General features: G+C 45.2%; 1 protein-coding gene across 1 annotated transcript in view; it reads right to left on the reverse strand.

Annotated features, from left to right (window-relative positions):
- The window catches only part of VIT (vitrin), a gene marked incomplete at both ends in the record, with an annotated part of 93,993 nt that extends 83,097 nt beyond the window's left edge, over nt 1-10,896 (reverse strand). The window contains one exon of the mRNA XM_080814636.1: nt 10,637-10,896. The remainder of the gene's footprint in view (nt 1-10,636) is intronic.
- Nucleotides 10,897-13,281: the final 2,385 nt, after the last annotated feature.

The following is a 13,281-nucleotide window of genomic DNA, read 5'->3' on the forward strand; positions in this document are numbered from 1 at the left end:
TGGCGACGTTTGAAGACGTTTTTGGTTGTCATAATCCGGGTGGGGCCCCTACCTCTAGTGGATAGAAGCCAGGATGCTGCGAAAAGTCCTGCAGGGCACAGGGCAGCCCCACCACAAAGAACTCATTATCCGGCATGACAGGGGAGAAACTGATTTGTGAGAATGTTTTTCCCCCAATGTATTTCTAAGAACATTATGCTTACTGATGTAAGTAACCTAGGAATTCCCAACCTAGGAATTTTCCATCAATATAGGGGATTTTTTTTTTTTTTTTTATAACTAAGATGTGAACACCTGAGGATCACTTTCTCCAGGACCACATTTTTTTTTTCCAGGACCACTTTTGATCACCATGTGCAATCAAGTCCAATCCTAAAGCAGTGATGTTGACTGGTGGGCAGTGGGTGGGTGAGGGAGGTTGTCCCTGTGTTCCATGACTGAGCTGTGCTGAGGTCGTCAGCCTCATCGATCCATGTGGCATGGTTCGACATGTCAGAACACCAAAAAGGGAAAGCCTTTTTTGGTGTGCATATCTCAGACCATCATTTTGTACCTCGTTAAGAACCTGACATATGGTAATGCTTACCACATCCACAGAACCCGCGACCAATAGTGATTTCTAGTGAGGCTGCAAACAGTAATTACGTCTCTGAAGTGGTAGTTTAGATCTTATATTGCCAGTAGGAAAAAAACACTAGTTTGCAGGCATTCCCCCAAATGAGCTCTAAAGAACTCCTTCCGAGAGTTATTTATCCTCCGTAATGGAAGGGCAGTCAGTCTGGGGGAAGGATTGAGGACCTCAGTAAAAGACGAGGCAGACCATGACTACTCCTCTCAGTTACTCTGGAAACCGTGCGCCTTTAAAAGATTCTCATGGAGTTTTGGAAGAGGAGCTCCTCTCATCAGAAGCGTCTTTACCTAATGTGTTTGACACTGTGGAGTCGTCCTGCCGCCTCCCACTGGGTTTTCTCCCTCGGGCTTTGAGGTTTGTGGTTGCCAAGGGGCCATCCAGTGTGAGTTTGGAGCTGTCTGTCTGGAACCGTCCAGCTGTGATCCCCAGAGCCTCGACTGGCCCGAACACTCTGTGCTTTTTGGTCGGACTTCAATTCTGAGGCACAGAAAAAACATTTTGGGCTCTCACATAGCCTTCCAGCTGAGGTGGGAAGGGAGAGGAGGGTGTGTCTGTAAGGTCCATAGCATCTTCCTGTTGGCCTCTTGGTAACAAGGGGTTCATCACAGGTGACAGGGTCCCAGTGGTCCCCATGCTGGGGAGAGGCCAGTGCAGGGCTGTGGGTCAAAGCACATTCTTGAATCCCAGCAACCATAGGTTCAGTGGGGGAGGGGGAGTGGAGGGAGGGTGTGGAGGGGCGCAGTCACTAAGGCTGAGGCATTGAAGGCATAAAGGATTAAGTCCCAGCAGTCGGGGGCAACCAGTCGAAGGAGTCATTTTGAAGCAGGAGACCCAGGTCTCTGAAGGGAGCTGTGCAGCATCAGGCTCCAAGGACCCTCTCCAGACCGTCCTCAGTGCTGCCCAAGCCTTCCAGCCCTCTTTCCCATTTCTCCTGACAATAAATAGGCCCTGCTGTCCAGTGGCTGTTACATGAGATGGGATTGGTCTCTTTGTTCTTCATGGGAAGACTTACAAGTGTGGAGTCCCCTCCGATACCAACAGCTTCATTCGCTGAGCGCTTTCCATACGCTCCCCTCAGCACAGGGGCCATCTTGTTTCACTATCATGGCGAGTCTACTGGCCAGCTACACTGATGCCCATTTCTCAGAGCAGGAAATCGAGGTTTAGAGAATTTAGTGAGCTGTCCACGGGTGGGATGAACAAGGAGCAGCTCCAGAAATCCACCCCAGGCCTCGCATTTAACCCCACCAACTGCCCCATTCTACCACTCTCCAGGATGGGTTCACCTTTCTTTTTGCCCTGACACATATTCCGAGGCTTTTTGAAATACTCTGTTGACAGTAGTTAAGAGGCACACTCGGAAATACAGACGTGTGATAGTTGTGTGATACGGTTGTCTTGGCTGTAAGGTCAGGAGATTTTTTGGGGGTCCTATCTGGGCCTGAACTCGCATATAGCTTTCTCTCTCACACAAATGTTATTTAGGGTAAAGTGATGCCCCAGGCATATTTTTAAGTTTAACCAGGCATAACACACCCATCTAAATAAACATTGGACTGTATTGTAATTGACTGTGGAATGAGATGTTAAAATGGGAGGACGCTTTGTCTTAGCTTCAGCTGAGACTATGGGAGAACTACTTCCACGTTCCCAAGTGGTCTCCTTGATGGTCCTCTCACGACTGTGTGTCCCCCGGTTCCCCTCCTGCATCTGGGGAGAGGGACAAAAAGGGAAAACGCCAATAACTTTTCCTAAAACAATTCCTGTTGTCCAGTCTCCGGCTTCCCTCTTGGCTCCTCCAACTGTGGTGTGGTCTGGAGGGAGGCAGTCAGCCAGGCATCCCGGCTCTCGGTCACTATCTTTGGAAGTCCAGCTTGGATGCCCAGTAGCCCCATTTGAGATGACTGACTGGTTGTGTCTCTTGGGCTTGGGTGCACAGTGGCCTGGTGTCTGGCTCACGATTTAGACATCTATAGGAGAGGAAAGAGCTTGTGGCAAACCAGTCTCTGGGTGAGCATCAGCCTGGAGTCACTTCAGGTCCTGCCCAAGCCAGGTGCACAGAGGGCTGAGGAGGCCACAGCAGGAGGCACAGGAGAAAGAGTGGTGGGTGTTCAGAGGCTGAGCAAGGAACCCCGTAAACCTCCAGCCAGAGCTATGTAACAGCACCTGGAGTTCCCAACAAATGGGGAGCTTCTCCAAACCCACAGAGGTGCCCCAGATGAACAAGAAACCGCTGTATGTGCCTGCCAAGCCCATGGAACCCAGGAGGCCAGCTTATAACAGTATCTGCTTACAAGGTCCTTCTGTCCCCTTACCTTTCCTCTCTGTACCCACTTCAACTCTGCACATGAAGATACTGTTGTTAGCAGCCCAGGGGAAGAGGGGGAGAGGCACAGAGCAGAGAAAGAGAGAATCCAGTCCCGCTCCCTTCCCCACAGCAGCAGTTAGGGCCTGGGGGCTGGGTGAAACTTGAAACTGTGAACGCCATTGTTCAGTTTTTAAGCATTACTTAAGGGTTACATTCATATTCATGATGAAACTGATTGTTTTGGGAATGTGATGTGGGCAAGGTCTTTTTAAAAATTCTGAGTGTGGCCTGAAATATTAAGGGACCTACTCAGATTTCATCCAGGGCAGAGGCAAGAGTGGCCGGTGGAGTGTGTGAGTGGGAAATGGGGGAATCCTGGGGGAACTCGAGGAACAGCTGGATAGTGCCCCCCACGTCGACTTGTCCAAGTACCTCCATATTGCCTTTCTTCTTCATGCTGCTCTTCCAGACACTGTGGCCTGTCCAAGCCTGGTGCTACCTCAGGACCTTTGCATTTGCTCTTTCGTCTGCCTGGATTGTTCTTCCCCTAAGTATCGATACAGGTCGCTCCATGGCTTTGCCGTCGCCTCTCTCTCTCTCTCTGTTTAAATGTCCATTCACCAGACACTTATCTAGCCATGCCGTGCAAATCATCACTTCATCTCACTGCTCTGTCTTGCCCCCTTAGTCTATAGTCTTAGGTCTTTCACAGCCCATAATACCACCAGGGCTCTCATGTGTATCTGTTTATTGTGTGCTCCCCAGACTGGCACTCCTCTAGGGGAGCGGAGCCTATTTTGTTCACTCTTCTTCCTGAGCGTGTAGAATTATAATGGCGCATGATGGCGGCCCAGTAAACACTTGTTCCTGTTGTTCAGGGTTATCTCTGCTTCCCCAAATTCCTTTTACCTTTTGGACTGTAGATTCACTCATTCTATTATACAAGCAAAGCCAGTCTGGGCAAGCTGACTTGCACCTTTACTTCCAAAGCCTGTTTTCTCTGTCTGGGACACAGAGGAAGCCCGAGGACGGAATTCACTTAGTGTTGAGATGCCAGTGGCTTGATCTCTTGGAAAATATACATTGGGTTCCCCTGAAGGAATAGTTTCTCTCTCTCTCTCTCTCTCTCTCTCTTTTTTCTTTTTGAATCTGAGAAGAAAGAATGCAGAGTCCCTTCTCACTATAGCCTGAAGGGTGGTTTTTATGAATTTTTACCACATGTCCACACAAAACTTTAGCCTTTCTCTCACTGAAGGAAGGAATTTGAGAAATTTTTACTAGACTGTTGTCAATGTAGAGACCCTTATCGGGGGACATGGTTCTCTGAAGAAGCCTGAGTCATTAGGAAACAAGTTTTCTTCTGTGCCTTGCTGTTAACTTAGCCCTGAAGTGAAGATAAAGGACAATTTTTGGGGACTGGCTACTCCTAGGGCTTGATAATGAGGTCTGCTCCTCAGCTTCCCCCTGGGAGTCAGGTCTGCCCAACACACCTGCCAAGTGTCCTTAAGTTAGGAGCTCATCTAAGAATGATGGAAACAAAACACCTCCACTCCCCTACTTCAGGATTACTTCTGTGTCTCTACTTGCAAGAGGGAATACTTTCTCTGGAATTTACTTGGCTTGAAAATGATGTTTTCAAGGATGGCAAAGATTAATTTGGTGTGGTGACAGAAAAACCAGGAGCATGTGTACTCGTTGCCTGGTAAGTTAGGAACGTGAGCTTTGGAAAGAGACTGCTTGGGTTTAAGGTTGAGCTCTGTCGCTTACTAGCTGTGTGACCTTGGACAACTTACTCAACTTCTCAGTGTCTCAGGAGTCAGTCTGGTTACTGGGTTGTTACAACCTACCTCACAGGGTTGTTGTTAGGATTAAATAAGTGACTTCATGAAGAGGGCTTAACCCAGTGTCTGTCATACAGTGTCTGTATGGGTGTTGGCAAATATGATTTTTTATTGTTCGGTTGTGGTGAGTCATGAGTACCATCATCATCCTCATCATTTTTATCTCTACCCACTTGCAAATAGGGCGAGTTTAGACTCTAGTTGAATGAACTCTATGGAGTCAAGGCAACCAATTGAGTCTCTCTCAACAAGACACTGCCCAGGGTAATTGTGGCTTAATTCTGGGACTTGTTGGTGAAGGAACCACTTGGGTTTGTGATTGCCATTGACCTCAGTTCTTCTAGGGCCCCAAAATGGAGCGATTCTACACCTGTGTTCCCTTCTTCTCTCTCGGAGATTTATAGGATCTGTAGCCCATTCTCATGAAAATCTTCTAGATGACTGTAGGACAACTGAACCAATCAAGTGGCTGAGGAATGATAGCTAGCATTTTTAAAAAGAATTGGATATGCCTATGCCTTTTTAAAAATTGTAACACCGGGGGTGCCTGGCTGGCTCAGTGGGTTAAAGCCTCTGTCTTCAGCTCAGGTCATGATCCCAGGGTAAAGCCTCTGTCTTCAGCTCAGTTCATGATCCCAGGGTCCTGGGATCGAGCCCTGCATTGGGCTCTCTGCTCAGCAAGAAGCCTGCTTTTCATCCTCTCTCTCTCTCTCTGCCTGCCTCTCTGCCTACTTGTGATGTCTGTCTGTCAAATAAATAAATAAAATCTTAATAAATAAATAAATAAAATTGTAACACCAAAATAAAACACAAACACGAAAGTAGTCCCTAAACTGAATCTAAACCAAACTAGTGTTCCTTTTGTTCCAAGACCCGTGGCTTGTAGATTTAACTCAGAAGAGGGCTTTGGCATCCCATGATCTCAGCTCACCTTTCTCCCTCAGGATATTAGCACTGGAATGTGGCAATGGATTTCAGCCGAGCCACAACACCTGCTGCCCGGTGCAGGCTGCCACACGATGTGTAGCTCTTACAGGTCTCAGCTCGGAGCGACGCCTGGTGCCGTCCCCAGGCAGCCCGAGCACTTCAGATACATGTCTCTAAGGAGATTTCTTTAAGATTTGCAGTCTGTTGAAGTGGAAACGTTTTCCAGTTGATTAAAAACAAATTCTAAACCCCGTATCCACAACTGTTTGTGTAACAGGTGAGGTAACCGCAGAAAAATGCAATAAACAAGACCAAAATAGTCTTTGCTCCATTGTGAAGGTGGGGCTCTGGGAATCTCCTTGGATTTTGGCCCTTCACCTCCTGGTCTGCAAAAAGGAACTCACCTCGGTGATCTCAGACTGATTTAAATGTGTGTGTGTGTGTGTGTGTGTGTTTAAATTAAAATTTTATGCTTCAGTTCCAAAAGTTGTTTGGTTCTTTTTTATGCTGTCTGTGTCTGTTGAACTTATTTTGTATTTGTGTTGTTTTCCTGAATCATTAATTTCATTAGCTGTACTCACTTGTGAATTCTCTGTCAGGTAGCTCATGCCTCTCCATTTCTTGAGGGTCAGTTACTGGAGGTTTCCTGTGTTCCTTTGGTGACATCTTCTCCTGTTTCTTCATGATGTTCATAGCTTTGCGAAGGTGTCCAGTTACCTCTTCTAGACTTCATGGCCTGACTTCAGTGACAGAAGTTTCCTTCAGTCAGGTGACCTCACTGGTGGGTCGAGGCATGCCGGGGCAGGCTGTGACCCTTGGTCTAGTGGGGCTTGCAGTGGCTCCAGGTCCAGGAAGGTGTGCTGGGGTCCCCAACATTGGCAACTGGGTAGTCCTGGGTGAGGACATTGTGGGTATCTGCAAGGGCTGTTTGTGTGTTAGTGATGCCTTAGCATCCCGAGGCTGGAGACCAGGGCAGGAGGAGGTGAGGGCCAGAGCTGGTGGCGTGCACACAGGGGCTGCAGGGGTCAGTGGCTGGAGACTGGGTGGCCGCAGGGGCCAGGTGCAGACTGACCTCATGGCAAGGGCCAGGCCCGACTGCTGTGCACTAGCAGGTGTCGCCCCTGACTGTCCTCATGCACTCCCGTGGTCGCAGGGTCTTGCCACAGGCTATGCACAGCAGTTGAGCCTGGTGACGGGAGTTGGGCCAGTGGGGTACAGGTCCACCACTGGCGAGGCTGGCTGCCGGGGAGCCCAGGGATGCAGGCAAGTGACAGGAGTTAGGGTTGAATCTGGGCTGATAGCTGGCGTTGGCATGAATTCCTGCAGCTTCATTAAAAATGAGCAAGCAGCACTATATCCGAAGGCCACTGCTGATGCCACACCTAAATGTGTCCTGCTCTACTGCTCCTTTCTGTACCTATTCTCTGCACTCGCAGAAGCTGCTCATTGCCACACGCACAAGGACCTATCACACTGGTAAAAGGTAGCAGGTTCCCCGGGCAGTTCTCTAGCTCACTCTCTGCATGCTCAGAGGGCCAGGATTTCCGCCACCTCTTGCAAACCACAGAGGGACCCATTCTTAGGAATTCTGTTGCTTATCATTTGCTGATTGATGAATTAGCTCACATCCTCTGGATGATGAAATGGCAACACATTTCTAATAATTACATTAATATCAGATAATTTCTCAAATCTGTTTGCTTCCCACAGCTGCAGAGTTAATGTTTAAAAGTTTGAAGGATATTAAGATCGCTTTGTTTCACAGCCGATCAGATTTCTTCATTCCAGACACATATAATAAAGAAAACATTTGCTAACGTTTGGGTGCTGACATTGTACCAAGCACCAACGGGAGCTTTTTGCCACAACCCTATGAGGCAGGCACTAATAACAGACACCTTTTACAGGTGAGAAAACCGAGGCCCAAGAAAGTTTAGTAACTTGCCGAAGTTAAGACATTTAAGAAGGGGTGATCTGGAGTGCCTGTGTGGCTCAGTGGGTTAAGCCTCTGCCTTCGGCTCAGGTCATGATCCCAGGGTCCTGGGGTCGAGCCCCGCATCAGGCTCTCTGCTCAGCTTTCCCCTCTTTCTCTGCCTGCCTCCTTCTCTACCTACTTGTGATCTCTCTCTGTCAGATAAATAAATAAAATCTTTTAAAAAGGGGGGGGGGCGGATCCTTCTGTTGGACTCCCAGAGTATTTACACAGTGCAGGAGGGCCACTTGGCCCTGGCCTTGGCCTTGGATGGAAGGACTTAAGTTCAGATATTTGACATTATCTCTGCATGAGGGTTCACAGATAGTCATAGAAATGCACCTGAAAACTGAAAGAAGTCTGTTATACAATGTGGACCATGCTGTCCTTAGTAACATATATAGGTAACATATATAGTAATATATATAATAATATAGTAATATGATATATACACATGTATATACATATCTACACCATTGTGTTACATTTATATAATATGCAGTTATGCTACATTTCATTTAAAAAAATTTTTTTAAAGATTTTATTTACTTATTTTTTAGACAGAGATCACAAGTGGGCAGAGAGGCAGGCAGAGACAGAGAGAGGGGGAAGCAGGCTCCCCGCTGAGCAGGGAGCCTGATACGGGGCTCGATCCCAGGACCCTGGGACCATGACCCGAGCCGAAGGCAGAGGCTTTAACCCACTGAGCCACCCAGGCACCCCAACATTTCATTTTCATATATCAAAAAGTTGTTAGTTAGGTAAATATAAATATTTTAAATATACCACAGTCTCCAAACCCCATTTTGATACTCTTTACTTTGTAATGTACAGAGGCCTGTCACGTCTTGATACTGGAGAGGTCCCGGTGCGAGGGACCATAGCGTTAGGAGGGAAACTTAGAGACTACCTTGTCCAACTTCCTCATTTCCCATGTGAGGAAATGGGGACACAGAGATGTGGAGTATCTTCCCCAAGGTCACACAGCTGGAATGCCCTTCTATTGAGAGATCACGCACTGCCGGCGCTCCCGGGCTTCTGCTTCCAAGGAAGCAAGGAGAGCAGTTATGCATGTGGCCACAGGTAACATCCCGGAGGCCACGAAACATTTATTTTGAGACCAGTGAATCCTTTCAGTGTAATCTGGTTTTGAATAAGGGGCCGGGGGTGGGGGGGGCAGATAACATGTCTATAGAACTTGACACGTTTCAAAACCCTATTGGAGCTGGGAATCAGCCTTGAACCTCATGACCACCGTGGGAGGGGTGCAGGCAGGCATTGCAATTTCTCCTTTTCAGATGGGGAAGCAAGTCAGGAAATGTTGCACCCCTTTCCCGGGGTGACCCAGCCAGGCAGTAAGAACCAGTACTGTACTATAGGACGGCGAGCTCGCAGTGCGCTACCCCTACTGCTTTCCTGCGTGCCTGTACGTCTGGCAGGAATCACAGACGAGAACAGCACAAGCATTTCTATTTTCCCGATGCTATTCATAAACCATTTTAAACCCAGGGCCTTTTTTTCCCTGAAAGAAACTATCTTCCTGTAATCAGGAACTTGGCCAAAGAGATAACTAGATCTTCTAAATGATATCCCTGGAGATAGCGCCATTTAAAGATAGATCCTAAGCATTTCCAACGCTCTTTAGGTGTTTCCTTTCTGGGGTGAGGTATAAGATATATTTAAATCAAGCTTAGTCTGGGAAACCGGCACATTGCAATTAAAAATGCAGCCCTTTAGTCTCGCAATTCTCTGTCTAAAGCCCTTTTACAAAAGAGGGTTTTTTAATTCAATAAATAAAAGACAGAGGCGTCAGCTTTCCTACCGGAGGAGGCGTAGCCACCGCTCGCAGCTAACACACATAAGAGAAAAAAATACACAAACAAATAGTGTTTGATCTAGCTTCGCTGCAGGCTGTTTTCATCTTTCAAGAGACGGAGGGAAAAACAACCTCAGAACTTTACCACCAAAACTTCCAAATTTATTGCCACGCAACGTAGTGGCAAAATGCTATTTTCTGAGCGCTCACATTTTTGAATAACCTCCACGGCCAAGAACGCTTGGTTTTATTTTTACAATAAGCCCAAAGAAAACCTGGAATTCTGCTCTTGATCTGAGGATGGCAAAGATGCCTGGGTTTTTCGGAGCAAACCATTGAGTCTAACTATTCCATCTTATCCTCTCTGTTTAACCTGGGCTTGAGGCATTTATTTCATGTTTATGCTGGTTTGACACCAATCATGCTTAAAAGAGATTTTGTACTCTGTTTCCCTGGGCAAAGTAGAGCTACAATAGTAGACTTAACAATACCAGCCCTTTCTCGGGCTTATCAGTTAAAGAAGCATTCAGCCTAAGAAAACACTTCCAGTAGAAACAAGATACAGAATTGTACAACTAGCCACATTCCACTGAGATCTGAGTAGAGAGAAGCTCAGATCCACACTAAAATCATTTCTCTTCACTTAGCATCAATGTGTCCATTTCTCATACTGCTTTTCATATATTGTTGGAAGCAATTTGTTACATTGCTATCATATTCCATAGAGGAAGCAAGGTACAAAAAAGGACAGCGTAACAAAGAGATTCATGTCATACTTTCCAACTTGTTTTAACCATAATAACATTGGTTTGAAAATACAGTGAAAGATCTTGTTCTAATCTTATCGCACCACAATTAATTTATAGTTGATCTAATATATATAATTAATATTAAATATAATAATATATAATATGATCTATATATATAAAATATGATCTATAGTTAATCATAATATTAGTCATTTACAAGGATGTCAACTCCCCCCATCCCCTCCCAATTCTCCTGAGACTAAAATTTGTACAGACTGATTACTTGGTCAAGGTATGTATTGCAGTTTCTTCATGACAAATACATTTTAAGGTTTTATAATAAGGAATGGAAAGCAAACTATCTACATAGCTTAGTAATTCATCAGACATACCTTGTTTGAAGAGAGCAATTTTTTTTTCAAAAATTTTCCACCACACAGAATGGATATCCTTGTTTCCTTAAGCTTTTCTGCATCACAAATCCCATCCAAATTATTCTAAAGAAGAAACAAGGAGAGGTCCAAGCAACTTTTCTCTTTTCTCAGAGGAGCTAATCAAACATTCCCATCAACCTCTCAGCACTTTGAAAAGCACATTTTAGCCACACACACACACACACATGCACACACTCTCACACACACACTCACACACTGCTTCTCACACTGGTTTTAGTGCTGAATTAGGCGGTCCTCTTTCAAATTTCCACTCCCACTTGCTTTTCTTTGGGGTAAGGATTTCTAAATATTCTTTTCTAGCCTAAAGCGCACATTTTCAGTAAGCAAATTCTATAATTAGAAATTCTAAAAAGTGGAAGAAAAGTGCCTCGATAAAATGGGAAATAAACATATACTTTAAAAAGGACTTACACGGGGCAATTAAATTTTCTTTCTTTTTCAAATGCCAGTGAACAGCTGATTAAACTGCATAAGGAAAGAACACAGTGCCAATACCACCAACCTGGTTCCACTGGGCTCTCACTCTTAGAGTTGAAAACACTTACTTTTCCTACATGGTAATGCTATTTTTTTGGTTAACTGGCTTCGGTCCTTTCTGTGTTTTGGCAAGCTTAATGAATGACTGTAGTCCATACTGCCAGTAACAGGACACAAGATAATAATAGTGGGAAACAAAACCTGACTCACGTTTCAAAAAACTGATGGTGATTCACGTCTTAAGTGAAATCTGCCGATTTTAGTTATTATTGGTGTCATCAATTAAATGGAGGGGATTCAGATTCAAAACATCCATGTGCATGAGCATTTCGCACCATTAAAAAAAAAACACAGGACACGTACATCTGGCACTCCTTGAGATTCAAATGCACGTCAGTAGGACCGAGCATCTTCTCGGCTCTCCAGCAGGGCGGGAGGCAGCACAGAGCCATTCCTCCTCCTGCTGGGGAATGTGCACTGCCGCAGCCCGGAGCAGACTCCTCACTCCCAACAGCCCTATCTGTGGGTGCTGACATTGCTCCTTATTTAAGATTAAGGCTACAACGCTATCTAACTTTACCCCCTCCATTTGGTTCTGCATTTAAATTATTTTAGTCCCGTTTCTTCCTCCACAAAACCTTGAGACTAAGACCATTGGTAGTAAAGGCGGTGTTGCCCATATGGAGGACGTCTGATTCTACCATCAGGGGGTCAGGGAAGGTTTAGATGAAATATAACCCAAGCTGAATTAATAATGATAATAATAATAATAATAATAATAGCTACCATTTATTGAGTACTTACTTTTGCTAGGAATGGTGATAACCCTCTACATATATCACCTCATTTAATACTTAGAAGAACCTGGAGAGGCCAGTACTATTATTCCCATTCCTCAGATAAGAGAACTGAGGCTCAAAGAGATAGTAACTTTTCAGGGTCACCCAGACAGAAAGGTAACAACTGGGATTCAAATTCAAGGCTGTGTGATTCAGAGGCAACTGTGCTATTAGCTTCTATATTTCTTTGGAGCTTCTTCTCTTTCACTAATTTGTTTTCTTATGGTGAATAAGGCAAAAATCAAATGCAAATGTACTGAAACGCATATAAAGAGATACTCAAAGAGAAACGCAAGTTAAAAGCAATGATGTGAGGTGATGAAAACTTTTGGAACTACAGTAGTCACCTCTTATCTGTGGGGGACATAGTCCAAGACCCCGAGTGGATGCCTGAAACTGATGGTAGTACCGAATCTTATGCGTACAATGTTTTTTCCTATACGGACATACCTATGATAAATTTCAATTTAGAAATTAAGCACAATGGAGTACCTGGGTAGCTCAGTGGGTTAAGCCTCTGCCTTTGGCTCAGGTCATGATCTCAGGGTCCTGGGATCGAGCCCCGCATCGGACTCTCTGCTCGGCAGGGATCCTGCTTCCTCCTCTCTCTCTCTGCCTGCCTCTCTGCCTTCTTGTGATCTCTGTCTGTCAAATAAATAAATAAAATCTTTAAAAAAAGAAAGAAATTAAGCACAGTAAGAGGCTAACAACAATAACAAATAATAAAATTGGACAATAACAATATACTGTAATAAAGGTCCTATGAATGTGATTACTCTCTCTCAGAGTATCTTACAGTACTGTATTCTTCTCGTGATTGTCCAAGACAGTACACAGTGCCTGCACAGAGTGAGGTGACAGACAGAGGCACTGTGCATAGTGTTTGACTACTGTTGACCCTTTGGTGATTCATTGGAAGGATCATCTGCTTCCAGCCCAGGCTGACTGTGGGTAAGAGAAACTGCAGATAAGGGAGACTACTGTCGATATGGATGTTTGTACATTATGAATGCAATTAATGCTAGTGCATTAATGAACCTCACTAACCATCTAAAATGGTTACACTAGCAAATGTTTTGTTGTATATGTTTCATAATGAAAAGAGAGGAAGAGAAATTCTCTGTTCTTTTTTTATTTTTTTAAGACTTATTTATTTATTAGAGAGAGACCACGCAGAGGGTAGTGGCAGAGGGAGAGGGAGAAAGAAGCTCTGCACTGAGCACAGAGCCCTGACTCAGGGCTCGATCTCACAACCCTGAGATCATG

The sequence above is a fragment of the Martes martes genome, assembly GCF_963455335.1.
Source record: "Martes martes genome assembly, chromosome: 9".
In the NCBI taxonomy this organism is placed as follows: domain Eukaryota; kingdom Metazoa; phylum Chordata; class Mammalia; order Carnivora; family Mustelidae; genus Martes; species Martes martes.